Here is a 16,309-nt window from a genome sequence, read left to right as displayed (position 1 = left end):
TAAATTAAAATCTGAAAAATGATATACTAAAAAAAGTAAAAATAACCACTCGAGCTCATATACCCGTAACTGCGTATGTAACGTATACGCCCCGTAGCACGATACGCAGGCATCTAACACGTTTTTACACAGCATTCCTTATGCACATATATGTATTTAAATACTTTTTTAATTTATTTTTCTTGAATGAAGTCGGCATGGAATTATAATTTACAGCTCTCACCTATTTTTTCATATACAAAAATATTTAGCCTACTTTTAGGCGTTCGAACTCACGACGGTTAGCGCAGTCGATTTATGCGGCTATTAATGCCGGGTGGGCTTTGCTGATTTCCTTCAGCAATTGACCGACAACTCTTTTTCCTTTTTTCCCATAAATTCAGTGAACGGTTGTCCGCTCTTCACTCACCGCACTACGCCCACAAGCGAACGCTTGTTTACTTTCATTTTTTTTTTCAATTGTTTTTATGACACATTTATTCGCATTTCTTTGTGCCACATTCGCCGACCATCGAAATTCTTGTCGATTCAAAGATAAGAAATAAAAGAAATAAATCTGGGTCAGAGCATTTATGCGTTTGTGTCTGCTTTAGTTGTGCGCGTGATGGGTGCTTTTGCAACTCCTTTGACCCTAATGGCGGATTAAGTAAATTATAGTTCATTACCGCTGCGACACTTTGCAATAAATGTGCACACACACATGCATACATACATATGTACCCTGCAGGGAAACCGCGGACTAGGGAATCAAATTTCTAGTTTCGTAGTAGATCTTCCAGTCCAAAATCAGTGAAATGTGGTAGTTAAAAAAAAACTATTTTATTTCACTTTTTCCATTAGAAATCCATATCCAAGGTGACGAATTTAGAACTGGTTCGGAACTGTAGAATAAGGAAGGCAGAACGAAATACGCTTCCATTCTTCACTTCGCAGATGCTTTTTCATAGCTTGGTATTACAAAACAAAAATTTGTGTTAACATTTTAACACCTTGGGATCGTCTGGAATCTAACGAATAACAACAGGCACCTCTGCAAACTCAGCTACAGCCAAAGGTATGTAAACGTACATTTCTTCCAATCATTCGAGCAAATTTAATTTCAAATTGAAAACACATTTCTTTGAAAGTAATTTAAAATCGCACACACGGGAGAACCAAAAAGATTTAAAAATCTTGATACTTTTTTCTTTCGTCTGTTGATTTTAGAACTGGTTCGAAACTATAGAATTCGGGACTAGTACGGAACTATCGTAAAAGGGATGCAGCCGGGGGCAATTGACACTTCCTAGGACATCGCCATGTCAAATTCGCCACACAAAAGAAATTTATCGCGCACCAGTTCAGAACTAGAGGTTTTCCCCACAGGGTATGTAGGTGTTGAAGTGCATGTAAACGAGCAAAGCTAAGTGCGAGCGTTTGAGTGAATGGCACACAATGCCATTAGGAGCGCTTCTACAGCCAAAGTGCTGGAGAGTATAAAGGACACCTGGGGGTGTGGAGACATGAGTACTGTTAGTTTGTGGGAATTATGACGCGCCACATTCGAGTTGAAGCTTTTAGCGCAGTGCCATGCTTTTTACAACACTCGCCGTCTCTGCTACAATAAATCACTCAAAATGTTTTCGCAGATTAAATGCAAATTTTTTGTAATCATTGCAATGGATATCCTGTCAAATAAATTTTAAACTTTACAAGTTCTAAAAAGAAAATGCCAAATAAGTTGTGTTTTAGCAGCAATTAAGCTGTGTAGAACAGGGGTTACCAAACTTTTTTCACCTCGGCACCCTTGTTGTACTAAAAAAATTTCGCGGCACCTCTACTCTTCACATGTCTACGAAAACAAGAAAACACAATGCAAACTTTATGCTCCTTTAGCTTTAATGTGAGGACTGAAATTGTTTTAATGATTTCGTTATTTCTTTTAAGTTTATTGGGAGCTTTGACATTTTTACCCTGAAATCATTCGACGCTGAAAGCTTGCTGGTGTATTTGTTTTTAACCGACTTCACAAAAAGGATAAGGTTATAAATTCGTCGGAATATTCTTTTATTATTTTTTTATATGTATGTTACCGCATATCTTTGGACCACGTTAACCGATTACTAGAATTCTTTTCTAAAGGAAACAGGTGACAGGTGGTCTAATTTGGTTTAAATCCGATCATTGGATCACGAATAAATTAACGATAATCTTAAATTCTTAGATGGAAATTTTAATTGTATGACGCTCATTCGATGAAGAATAGCGCCATTGTGAATTTCGCTCGGTTAGGTTGTGCTCTTATACAAATGTATGTAAATTTGTGCAAATCAAAATGAAATAAAAAAAAGAAACAAGAAAGAGTTTATAAAAGCGTGGTAAAAATGAGTACAACGGAGTTCTGGTTCAACGATTCGTCAGAGGAGAGAGCTTGCTAAACTGGCCAGGAGTAGAAAATGTTTAAGAGGGTTTAAGCGTAGTCTTTCGAATATATTTTGACATAAAATATATTTAAGGAATATGTTTATTAAAAACTTCCGACTACCTAAAGAAGCATTGGTGAGCCAAATCTATTTAAAATATTTTAAAACTATCAACAGCTTACGATTTTTTTCTCAGAGATCGTGCCAACTGAGTATTGGGATTTTCCTTCGCAAGTAAAACAATTGCACGAAATTAATAAAAATTGTTTAAAATTAGTGTCTAGCCGCCATAAAGTACAAAACAAATGCAAAGAAGATCGAAAATCGAATGCAATTCATAATAAAAAAAAAAGTCACTAGTATTTTTAATGCAATATTGCCAACAGCAGTGTTTTCTGCATACACTTGCACCCAGAACTCTCTTGGCTCCCTTCCTAGTATTTAATAATCACAGTCCTGTCTCCACTGATGTCCAGAAGGGTTTCAAATAGTAGGTACTGTTCGGACCACATGAAAACGGGTCTGAAGCCATCCTCAGAGTCAATGTTGGGAAAATATTCGACAGTGGTTTTTTCTAAACCTTCCAAGTTAACGCTGCTAATGCGGTTAACAGTAAGAAAATGATTTTTACAGCCAATTTCACGAAAGCAATTTAAGTGACAAATTATTTGAATTTTTTATTTTTTTTTTATACGGAAATTGCTAGTGAAACCGGCTGTCATCAGTTTTCTTAGTATTAACTTCGAAGTTACATACGTTTTTCTGATTACTTTGTTTATTTATGGGGTTTGCAAGCAAATTGCTAGAAATTCTAAAATATACATTTCACCAATAAAAAAAATCTCGACGTGCTAGAAAAAAACAGAGATGTATTTTAATGTCGCAGGCTACTGTTATCTTCGCAGCGTCATCTAATACGGGTTTTAAATCTAGTGGCGACATCTTTCTAGTCGCAGGGAATACTGAGGGATCATACAGTGACTCCTCGTGGCGTTTTCTGCCTCTTGCTTCATCATATACGTCGCTCCTTTCGTTTTTCCAACCACCGCAAATATCCGCACACTCGCTCCATTTCAAAGCATTGTTCTGTACAAATTCGTCGATAGCTTTAGAAATTTCGTCGCTAGTGGCGTAAGTCTGAAGTACTTCGTTCTTCTTCGATTTGCATTGCAAATGGGTAAGAAAAATGCACGAAACGCGGATTAGGTTTACAAAAGTACCGAAAGTGGTTGTGAAAAGGGTACGTTTTCGGCTATTTTTCTGAAAATTTTCTGATTCAATTTTACGTTGACACAACGTACTGGGGAACTACGCTTAAGAGCGAAATATCTCTTTGCTACATGCTATTTGTGTTGTGTATGGGGTTTGACGAGCCGCTGAAGGTAATTTTAATAAAAATCAAAATTTTTTGATTTTCTGGCCGCCATGTTGAAGTTTGATCAAATCGCTTGCGTTGTGTATGGAAAGTCTAAAGAATTTGCCCGCACCACTAGTATACTCTAGCCACTAGCGGCACCCCAGGCTTACGCTCGTGGCACCCCAGGGTGCCGCGTCACCCACTTTGGGAAGGCCTGGTGTACAAATCCAATAGATAAGCGTTGTGGCCTTTGAATTCACCCAAGTGAAAAGTGTAAAGTAAAAATAAACTGTTGCACCATTGCAAATTTGCTCGATAATTTTTTGTTGATGCAGCGCTACAAGTTTATAATCGTATATATACACATACACACACATACCGATAATAAATTTTGTGAAAACATGTGGCGCTCGTAAATAAGTTTGTGGATGTTAAAGTGGGGACACTTGTCAATTACTTAGTACGAAATCGTAGACAGGTACGGTCGAAAAGGTAAAGTTTTGAAAACATTATGCTCACATCAGGGACCGTAACGATTATGATTTTTAAAATAATAATCATAATTTAGCCGTTAAAACTGGGTTTCTATTTTCACGTTCAAATTTAAACGATGTTTTTTAATTTTTTTTTTCGTTCAAGAAAAATTGTTATAATGGATTTTTATCTTTTGACACCTATTTCATCGTTATTTTTGATATTTTTTTCGATCATACATTTAAAAACTACAATCCAAATTAATCGATTTTGCAAATAAAGATTTTACAACTATTTAAAAATACAAATCTTGTTATTTAACGGTTAGTTTTGGTACCTGGTTCACATTGATTCGACATTTTAAGAATATGTCTAATTTCTTGAAAAATTATTGCTAATATTGTGCGCAAAATATTTAGCCTTTTTAAGCTTTGTGGTTTATTTTTGCTTTAAAAAAAAAAATAATCGTTTAAGGTAGTCGAAAATAAAAACGAAAAATCATTTCAATGGAGCTTCTATTTTTGGAAAGTGTCACTTCAATGTTGAATTTTGTAAACTTTTATTAAGCAGCCTTTTGAGTTATTCACACTACAAAACATTTTTGCATTATCAGCCAATTTTTCACCTTTTGTTAATTTAATATGAAACTATTATAGCGGCACAAAGCTAAGAATAACCAGCTTAAGTGAAACAAATTTACGAGTTTAATTTAATTTTGACTTTTCAATTTCACTTTAAAGTGTTTTCCACACGCGAGTACCCATTGAAAAAAAAATTCCACGCGCACTATAAGAATAGCAACAAAAATAACAATCCATTCAATTCAAAGCTCTTGCGAAAGCAAGTCAATCAAAAGAACACACACACTTGCTGAGCGGCGACTACCAACTGCCGCATACCAACTAACAGCCTGACTGACTGACTAAGTTGCCCGACTGTTTGCGAATCTTAAAAGAGCGAAAGTTTCAGCAGTGCAGCAGGGCTACTTCGCAACTTAGCTGAAACTACTACTAGGCTAGTTGGCGTCTTGGTGACTGGCTTTATGTCCTTTGAAGCCACCGCACATTCGCTGTGTATTCTCCCCAGTCTTCCTCCTCTTCTCTGCTTTCGTATCACCACAACTGCCATTGGAGTAATTTCTCACACGCGCCCAGCACAGTTAGAGTATTTGGTTCCAATTGGGAATCCACACTGTCGCATACATGTATGAATGCACTCGTCTGAATGCACAAGTGTTTTGGTGTATACTCCCTCTCTCTTAACTGTCACGCGAGTTTCCCAATGTCTTGTGAGTGGGGTATTTTTTGCGAAGAAGGTTTGCAATTGCGCTTTGTTTTCTCGTGTATTTAGAAAGTTTTTTTTTTGTTTTCTTCCGCGGCGAAATAACCTGTTGTTGCGGCTGGTTGCTTGTGAAATTCGCCACCTTTTCAGATGTTTTTCCACGCGCTACCTTCTTGCCACTATTTTCGAGTTTCCCTGACTGGCTTAAAACTGGTATAAAATAAATAAGTAAATATAAGCGTCTTTCATCCGGAGCTCATAGCAGGCTCTCATAACGTTGGTATATAGCGAGTAAACACTCAAAATGAAGCAGAAAGGAATATTTCAGTTTATAAGGCCGCTGTAGTCGAGTGGACCTGGGTTCGTTCTTTGGTCCGAGCATCATCTAAAATTATAAAAAGGGTTTCCGAATAGCGCTCTTCGCTCGGCTGGCAATGGCAAACCTCCGAGTGTACTTCCGCTTTGAAAAAGCTTCTCATAAAACCATTTGCCGTTCGTAGGCGGCGTAAAATTGTAGCAGCGGAATTCTGACAATCGCTACGCTAAATTTACCTCACCAAAATTCTTAAAATAAAAATCCGTTGTTCCTTAAAGTAGACAACATAGAGAAGTAACAAATATAATATAAAATTAGCCAAATCTGGCAGTATGGGGGCATGTAACTAGATGGTGCATGTTGTTAGGCGTACCTGCTACTCTTTTGGAGATTCTATTTTGCTATCAAAATTAGCGATAGCGAATTTTGGAATCCGGCTGTAAACCGCCAAATATTTATTTTTTTATTGAAAAGCGCATAGAAGGTTAGAGTTTCGATACCACTACGTCGTTTTACAAACGGCCTCCACTACTTTTAAATTTTTGTATAAACGATCGTCTGTACTAGAGACTTGTAGAGCACTTTTTATTTAAACAGATTTTTCAATTAATATTCACATAGTGCGAAGCGAAGAATACTTTAAACGAAAGACAAAGCAAAGCGCATGAAGCAACATAAACAACTTTGCAAAAGTTTCTCTCCTATCAGAGGTGATTGAATTTCCTTGGCTTTGGCCGAGGGGTCAATGCAATAAAATTGTTAGAGAAACAACAACAAATGGGCAACAACAAACGCATTATAACGGTAATACGTACAATAGAATGCAAATCAAGTCAACAACATACTCGCCGATGAGCCTACACTGAGGGTAGTCGCTGCATTCAAGCGCCTTGACAAACCTCCCGGCAGAACTGGCTAACCGGGTGAAATTCACGTCAAGAAGGTAAACAAAACAACAACAAAAGCAAGCACTTTAGTAGTATTGGTAATAGTGAAAATCCTTGGCTAATGACCAAAGCGCGGCAATAACCCACTAGCCATGTGTGAATAAGCATTGGCAATTTTTAGAGCTGACTATATGCTTTTGCAACTCAGCTCACTGGCCCTGTGCGAATGTCGAGTGCGAGGACAAACGACGGCGGTCAGCGGCCGGAGCGCTTGTCGACGCGGCGCAGAAAGTCTAACAATTGAATGCTTGTCTGCATCGGCTCGCAGCTTTGCAAAGAGTGCAAGGGGGTAAAGGCTGCAAAAGTGACCGGTGTTAGTCGATGGATATTGCATTGCCAAAGGAGCTTTCCTTGCTACACTACACACGAGTGTTTGTAGCGCGAGGGTGAGCTAGCCGTGATTAGGCGCAGGTGTGTGTGTGTGTGTATTTGGTCATGTACTGCACTGAATTTTTACTGGGATTTTCCTATTCGCGTACAACTTTTTTGACGATTCATTGCACGTAAAACGTAAAATTTTCATATTCCGAGTTAAGTGACCGACTTAATGAGCATTCGCTATGGGAAAGTGCAGAATTTCAGCGACTTTAGGTTTGCACAAATTTAAAATGTTAAAGGCATTTCGGGGAAATTTCACTTAAAATTCGGGCAAATATTTGTGAACACATGCACATATTTATACGTCTGAACATATTTTTGGAAATGTTGTGTATTCCAATTTTTGGTAATCAATAACTCGTTTTTTCTAGATCAGTTCACTTAACATATACATGTACATATGTACATATGTATGTGCCGACGTTATTTGTACCACTTTAAGAAAATTTATTAAAAAATAATACTCTTTTTAATTGTCTTTTTCACTATACAAATTAAGCTTAAATTCTTTTTTTTTTTTGGTTTGAGCCCGTACCACGGTTTCAAGCTGTTATCCTTTTCTGCATCGATCCGCTGCATTTGCCGTCCGTTGAGAAACTGAAAATCATTTTTCCTTGCGCTGTCCAATTCGAATTTCTTCGCTGCCTACTTCAGTTTTATGTAGTGCCTGTGGCTTTTTTCGATTTCTTCAGTTTGTAAAATTTTCCTTTTTCCCCGAACAACACAAAGTTGAGTGGTTTTCTTTTAGCCGCATGCCTGCGGTGCTCGTACGTGTGTGAGTGTGTATGTGTGGGGGTGTCGCCGCCACTTTCTCTAAGCAATTGTTGTTGTGTGAGTTGTTGCTGTTGGCATACAGCTGTAGCGTGAATTGGCTCGCTCGCCGCTAAGGACTAAGGACGAAGAACTAAGAACGAAAACGTGGGTCAGTAAACCTACTTCCGGTTGACATAAATTCGCCTTGGACATGAAAACGTTGCTGGCTACTACAATTCCAAGTAGTGGCTACTACGGTTCGGACGACAATAACAGCAACAGCAATAGCAACAACAAACAACCAAAACAAATTCAATGATCAACACCACTGTTGAGGCAAGGAGAAGGACGATTCATTGGCATCCAGCGCTGCACTCAATGCTGTGTCTAAAAGCTGTATTTGCACTGTTGCATGTACGCCGAAGTACCGATTACCGTAAAAAACGAATGTAAGTAGCGTTGATAATAAATATTTGATAAGAAGTTTTTAATGTAAAACTTATTTCATTTTCATATAGAAGATTGTGACGAGCCCCAAGTTTTTAACAGCTGTAAATTTACAGTCTTGCAGCTGAAGTGTTGCTTGGCTATTATTATTTTTAGAAAAATAGGAACACAAATACTGGTCGAGGATCTGCTGAAAATTGCTAAATATATCGATAACTACCGATAAATCCATCTATAATGAAATCGATGTATGTAGCAATAACTTTTCAAGAAATATGCCTAACATATGGGAAATAAAATCCACAAACATAAATATCGAAAGCGATGTGAGCGTCGAACGCGTGCTGAATACTTATATTTTTGAGAAAAAAATGCAACTCCAATCTACCCAAATCTGGCTGTCCAAAATTTCTTATGTCCATATAAATTGAACGAAACATACCGAAATAACACGGCGGTAAACGCTGAGCGGTTGGAAAATCCGATGTGACAGTCAGTGATCGGACTTTAAAAAAATTCTGTGTGGTAGAATCTGGAAAAAAATGTGGTAGATTAAAAAAAAAAGTGGTAGATCTCTGGGTTTGGATCAAACTTTATACAAAAATTAAAAAAAATTTGCAAGGTTTCACCTAAATTGCAAACTTTTTGATTAGACTCTAGAAAAAATTGAATTTTAGTATAATAAAGTGCAAGATTGGAGTTGCTAAAAATTGCATTGAATTTTGGCAATTTTTTTTCTTGACAGTGTAAAGCAGTTCCTTCCTTCCATATCAAGATATTTTTCGACCATATTTTAAGAAATTTCTACAACCTTGTGGAGTGCTGCCAGTTTTTTCTTTTTATCACATCACGAAGTAGCGAACAAATGTGGCACGTTCCAGAAACAGCTAATTGGGATTTGCCGATTTTGGCAATTCTCAAGTAAAAGTAAACAACGCCTCAGAAACTTTAGATACACTTAAATTTGCTAATACTTTCACAAAAAACGCCGTTTTTTAACACTTTCGCTATTAATTCTTTTTATAAATCACATATTTTGCAATTTAACACAATAAAACAACGTTTTCTGTCGAAAAATTTATTATTGAGAAAATTTACTAATTTATAGTTTATTTTATCCTCCCATTCGGCTTTGTTTACTTTTACTTAAGAAATTTCATCGTCACCGGGAATGCGGAATCTTGTATTATATCATTCTTGTTACCATATAGTGTTTAGTGTTGACAATTTTTGCTCTTAAAATTAAGAAAATTATGTCGAGCAAAAATGAAACTGCATAAAAACGCGAATATGTGGTAGATTTCAGACCTTGAGTGGTAGATGTGGTAGATGCTCAAAAAAGTTGCAGATCTATCACAATGTGGTAGAAGTCCGATCACTGGTAACAGTAGGTATGGCAGTATCTGAGTGTGGGCTATTTGTTACTGTGAAGTTCTCCATAGGACAGTGGAAATATCTAAATCGTTCAATGCTCCCAATATTTAGTTAACCGAAACTTTTACTTGACCTGTGAAATATAATTGGTTACTGTAAATTCCACGCGAAGAATTTCGCATATCGGACGAAAACTTCAAAGATTTTTCATTAAACTTCAGTAAAGTTAATAGCTTTAAGTGCTGGTAAGCTCGAAAAGCATTGATAAACACACATCCATGCAAATGCATACACATGAGTGTAGATAATTGTGTATGTACTTCCAAGCTCTTATACCCTTTTAAAGCATTTCCGTCACTCGCATTTTTGGCGACAAGTCATCGTCGCTGACACGCGTTACATTAGCACCGCTTCCTGTGGGCGTAGGAGGCATCACCTCAACCCACCCCATGCATCTGATTATGTTGGACAAGGAAATTAGTGCTGTCAGCTGGTAAAGCGCTTTACTAACCAAGTTTTGCGCTAACTAAACTAACAGAAAGCAGAAGATTGTCTAGCAGAGCAGATGGAGTAAAATATGAAAAATGGATAGCTGCAAAAAGTATTTAGAAAGCACGTATATACATACATATGTACAATGTCAGAGTTGTCGTTCGAGCCTTGGGCACACTTTGCTATTTTAAGTCCATAAATAGGTGTTGTATAGTAATTTAAAAGTAGCAGGATAATATGTAAATGTAAAAATGTGAATTTGTTGCCTTCACTATACAATCATCCAGCCAGCAAAATATAACTCGATTTTCTTTTTGGTCTTAAATTACTTAGAAAACGTAATAGAAAAGAAGAAAATTTGAAGTGCCAAAACCTTTGTGTGAAACTTGGTTCGGACCCACCGTGGGCTGTTTTCCTGACATTTTTCTGATTAAATGTTTTGTTGAAAACATTTTCGTTCTGAACTTCATAGATGCTTTTTCATAGTCACTGAAAACCTAACACGGACATATATTTGAATCGGCAATTATCCCAATTTTAATAAATACTTTTTATATAAGTTTAATGTCTGACGACACGTAGCTGGGACCTGCTGAAAGGTAAAAAATAGAAGCGAGCTCCTCCGGATAAAAAAAAAATGTACGTAAGCCACACTTGTCGGCAAAACGTACGTTTCTCTGCTGGCTGGGCAGCTCCGCATATACAATGGGGGATTATGTAAATTCTGCGACATGTTTTGTGGTGTTAATAATTACTGTTATTGTAATTAACTGGCAGGATTATCCAGCAACACAATCGCCGAGCCGAAAAAATGCAGTCATTGTGTCGAATTAAAAGGTGGTCAGTTGGAATGTTCTTACAAAGCTTCAAATAACATTCGTCATTTGGTAAAACAATTTTTTACATAATTTAAAATAGTAAATCGTTAAAGATAAAGCCCATATGTTACTTGGTTTCTACGAATGTCGCTAAATTGACTAGAGTTTTAGTGCCGGTTTTATAGACCGTGATCTTTTCTTGATTTCTTCTATCTGTCCAAGCTTTCATTTTATAGACTATCGCCTTTGTTTTTCGATCCATTTGTTCTGTATGAATCACTCTTCAATTGGGTCAAACTCTTGGGACATTTTCAAGACTTCCGCTAAATTCCATCTCTCTTACTGCATAGTTATGGGATATCTCTGACAAAGCAACGACTTTCAGACGAGCTCCTGGATCTGCCTGGGCAGAGATCCGCTCTAACTGGTAATCGAACCATTTCGCAGCGTCTTTGGTGGGAGAAAGCGGGGGCCGGCACATACTATTCATGATAGTTGAATTCCCGCCGGGCACATACATAAATAAGTAACTTTATACGCAAGTTCGTACACAATTCAAGGCAAGTTGGCTCATTTAAATAACAAGCGTAAGTATTTAACTAACGACCAACGTCACCGACAATTTTATTTATTTACTCATTCATTTTTGCTTTGCATTTATGTAAGTATGTACATATATATTTTTCTATGACACATAGCGATTTAGATTACGAGTGCTTTAAAGGTTTCTGTGAAAAGGTAGAGATGCTCACTAAAATTTGGGAACGCAAACGGGGAAAGTGTGCCAGCTGGCTGCGTACGGAAAGCAGGTCAAGGCTTGCCAGTCGTACGCAGAACAGTAGGCTTACACAGCGGTATAACTGAAGCAAACACTGTCAAGTGGTTTAGTCAAATTGCATTAGTGTGTTTATGTACGTATGTTTGTTTGTATGTATGCTAGTTTGGAGGAAAAGATGTGTGAGAGTGTTTTCCGATGCGTTTGATGGCAACAAAAAATGGCTATAAAACACCAACACAGAATATGCGAAATAGTTTTTAGGAATTTTTTTAAGAAAGTTGGTTTATTTACTAAAAAAAAATATATATATATATTGATTTGAATTGCGGTAGTTAAAACCTAAGTACTCTTTAGGATCTGCCGCTACTAAAATGCGGTTAAACGTTGCGTCAAAATGGGCCTTGTGTCAATTGCCGATTATTAATGTTTTACCTGTTCGCACTATTTTGGGCTAATTATACGAACTATTGCCATTTCGATTAACGTTAATTTGTGAATGCATTTACCATATTTTTTTATTTTATTCTTTGCTTCAAATACTCGTAAATTAATTTCAATAAAAATACAGCAGAGTTTCGGGGAGTGTTCAATAATAGTGGCTATACTATATACTTATTTAGAGCTAACAAGCTTTGTCTGCATGCATGTATTTTAGAACTATGTTTTTAATAAATCTAAGTCATTTCACTCTGAAAAATTACTAACCTAGCCCAAGCAATTCTCAATCGTCCGTGCATCGATTTGCCGTGCTCTTCGCTAATTTACTGTAATTATCTGCTGCACCTTTGACATCAACCTCAATTGCCCTGATAATGCGAAAAATGCTTTTCATTATACAAATTGTGAAATGTGCAACCGCTTTCCGCACCCACTTTGATTGTTGCAAATAAATATGGGAAATCGAATAAAGCAAAAAAAAATGTTAGCTATTTGAGCTGCCACACGATTTGTGCATAGCATCGGACAAGCATTAGAGAAATTATTGTGATCACCACGTGCTGCATGCCACACGCCATGTACCGTTGCCAACCAGCATACTGAAACTTGCGACCACAGGCTTTTATTTTAACTCGAGACACGACATATGCAAATTCTTGCAGTCTGATTGCATTGCTTAACTTGAAGATACACCTAGATTATTGTCTGCTGACCCATATTTTGTTTATATTAGAATAAAAGGTTTGCTTGAGTATGTATGTATGAAGGTACATACATACATACATGTTGCATGCCAGGCAGTGAAGAATTTTTGTATTTCTAAGGAAATAAAGGAGCATAACTAATTGATAATTTATTTTTGCAATTACCCGTACATTGCCTATCACGAAATAAACTCTGAATTCCCACCTTTTTCAAGACCTGTGACGGATAGATGAAATCACAGATTAGTGCAATAGAACTCCGATGATCTCTTAGCACCCTCTTAATAACTGAAAAATTAATTTGCCATTCAGAGAGAGGACCTCAAAAGGCAAATAACGATACAAACGCTAATATCATACGTACTTAACCCCCACAACATATCCAACTTTATTTTAACCAACTTTATTTTAGATTATAAATTTCGCGTCATCAGTATTATCCAAAATCGTCTAATTTTTACCAAGGACAGGATTGAAAAAATAGGAAGCCTCATAGTGAAGGAAAGAATTAATTCCGTTTCAAAGTTCCAATTTTGTATACAAAAAATAATTGATGTACTAAAAAGAATAAAATTATTCCAAATATCGCCGGAAGCGATAAGAAAACGAGTCGCCCAGGCGAGTTGCCTTCGGCGGACGTTTTAGAGCGACTGGTAATAGGAAATCGATACGATGGCAATATTAAAGGCAATAAATTTGTTTCCGAGGGCGAGACGTTTTCTTATTGCCGGCAACAAAAATTGTTCGGTGTGATGTTTCTCAGCCGATTTCAATGATTGCTTTTTGTTCGAAAAGTATTTCAAAGAGGAGATTGCCATTGTGCTTGCTTGTGCTTTCGGTACGTGGCGCAGAAGTCGAGTTATTCCTAAAAATTTGCCTCAAATTCGAAATGCACGTTAATAATTTGGAGCAATATACCTGCGACCTGAAAAGGCAATCAATCATTTTCCAAGGTGTATCAGTGTGCTATTCGTGATACGAGGTTAGTCACATAGAATATGCTCTGGGTCTTCCTCCACCAGCCCACAAAAGGCTAGGGACCATGCAAGCGCATTTGGACTCCCTGCTTTACGAGGCATTCAGAATTTTCGTTGCCTTCAAACCTTTCATGTCCCGCAACCCAGCACGCTATTGTGAGCTCCTGGGTTGTTTAAAAAAGTTTTTCAGCTGTCCACAAGCCTTGATGCCGGTTTAAAAGAGTCTAAGGCCTTTAAGGTTGCCTGAATATCCATAATAATATTTATTTTGGCCCCATTTGTCCTTCTACGAAGACATTCGCGAACACAGACTTCAATTGCCAAAACTTGCGCCTGGAATATGGTAGGGTATGTGCCCCTTGGCAGTCTCTTCTGGGATCTTGGTCCAAGTCCATCTTCGATCCGTCGGTATACCATACTTGGGACCCTTCGTCACAGCTTCAAAACTTCGCTGAAAAATTCAGATGCAGAGTATTGTGGAATCCTTTAGGCACAATTAAGCAGAATGTACTGTACTGTACTGTTACACCTTTATGAATTGCGGTTTGCTGCTGGATTTGGAAATACACCATAAACTGCTGTTGCGTTAGAGCTTCGTGTGCCAACAAAAAAAGCCCCCAAAGAATGAGCTTTGCTGTAACTCAAGCGATTAACGTTGTGACGTTGTGAAGCTTTGCTATAAAGTGATGAAGTGTAGCTTTTTTACATCCTTGCATTAGTTTAATTCCATTACACACAAATACTAAGGAAGCTTTGAACTTTGAAGTTTGTTGTTTGGCCGGAAGTACAATAAATCTTCCATGAGGTGTTTAGAACTAAAAGCTTGCTTATTAAGCTTATTCGAATTGCGTGTATTTTATTTGGTAAACAATCCAATTTATCATTGCAACTTCTACCTTTAGAAATTCGCATAATCATATTCCACCAAAAGAATGGTTTCTGAAATGGCCGTACTGGCGCACGTAAATACCATCTGTTTGTCTAGTGAGAAAATGTCCATAATTCTAGAATTATATCGGTTCCACGCTTCATGTAAATGAATTTGTTCAATCTGTAATTGAGAATTTTTGTAAGCGACTTTTGAAAGAAGCTCTATCGCCTATAAAAACGTTCAATCCTTGCACCTTGCCCCAGTGCTCATTTAGCTGCCGTAGCTCTAATAACGGCAGAAGTATAGGTATGCAGAGCTCGAGATTACTTTTTAACCGCTGGCGAGCGATAAGAAACTCCACCACATCCGCGAAGTAAAGCAATGAAGTGAATAGATTGCTAACGATAGCCAATAGTGGCATGTTCAAACGGGATATTTCCTGTGACTTCGTTATCGAGTAGGTCGAATAGACCAAGCATATTTATATATATATATAAATAATAGTTGAGCCGTTTGAGTTCCCAATGTCTTATTCACTCGTTCAACCAACTAATGCAATTCCTCGCGTAAAGCCAGAACTGCCTCGAACTTATTCTACAAAACTGCGCTTCTTCTCCGATAAATGTACGCCTGCTGACAGGCGTACACCTCCAGCTGAGCAGCAGCATTCACCAAGTATATATTCGCACAGGAAGCAAAACGTTGGAAGTCTACAAATAGGCAGAAAAGTCGTAGCGACGGCAACAATTCAGCAGCAGGATGAGCACACAAGTGCAGGTACGTGCCTTCGAAAGGCGGGAATAGCTGAGTTGCCTCCACGCGACCGGTCCGAAAATCAAACTCGTGACAGGGCAGTCCAAACGCAAGCGAATAGTAGTAGCAGACGCGTAATACGTAGTCCGTCGTACGTGATATTGTTTCAGACTAACCACGAGCTCTTACGCAAACTGGTTACCACGTGCTGTAGCTCAGCTAAGATTAATATCACGATGTCATATTAGTTTTAATGGCATAACAAGATAGCATCATGTTGACATTAACCTTTACATCATTAAGCTCAGGTATTGGGCGGTGGAGAGGTGGCGTGGCAGTAGAGAGGTGGCATTAAGTGGCAAAATTTAAATTCAATAACAAATATTAGAATGTTGCCGCGTGTCCACAACAATGTGATGTCGTTCGATGTGTGGTGCGTTTGAAAATAGGGGACAGTGAAATAAATCCATGCCGAAGTTGTACACTGTTAGCCTGTTCCCTTGCAAGAGGATTTAGTTAGAAATAGTAAGAAATAAAAACAAAAATGGCTTTCACTGGGAAAAGCTTGACCAAATGCCAGCGTTGGCTACAGAACTCAACCAATTTCTTTGGAATCCTCATGGGCGCCACCCGTTTCCACGTGGATCTGGAAAAGCAGCGCACCAACAGTTCGCCCCTTATCACCGCTTATGTGATGGCATTAAATGTAGGAACTCTAATATCGTTGCCATTTTTATTCTACAACGCCA

Source organism: Rhagoletis pomonella, unplaced genomic scaffold, assembly GCF_013731165.1.
Source record: "Rhagoletis pomonella isolate Grant_MI unplaced genomic scaffold, Rhpom_1.0 Rhpom_scaffold_00008, whole genome shotgun sequence".
In the NCBI taxonomy this organism is placed as follows: domain Eukaryota; kingdom Metazoa; phylum Arthropoda; class Insecta; order Diptera; family Tephritidae; genus Rhagoletis; species Rhagoletis pomonella.
Note: the sequence above shows the minus strand (reverse complement) of the source record.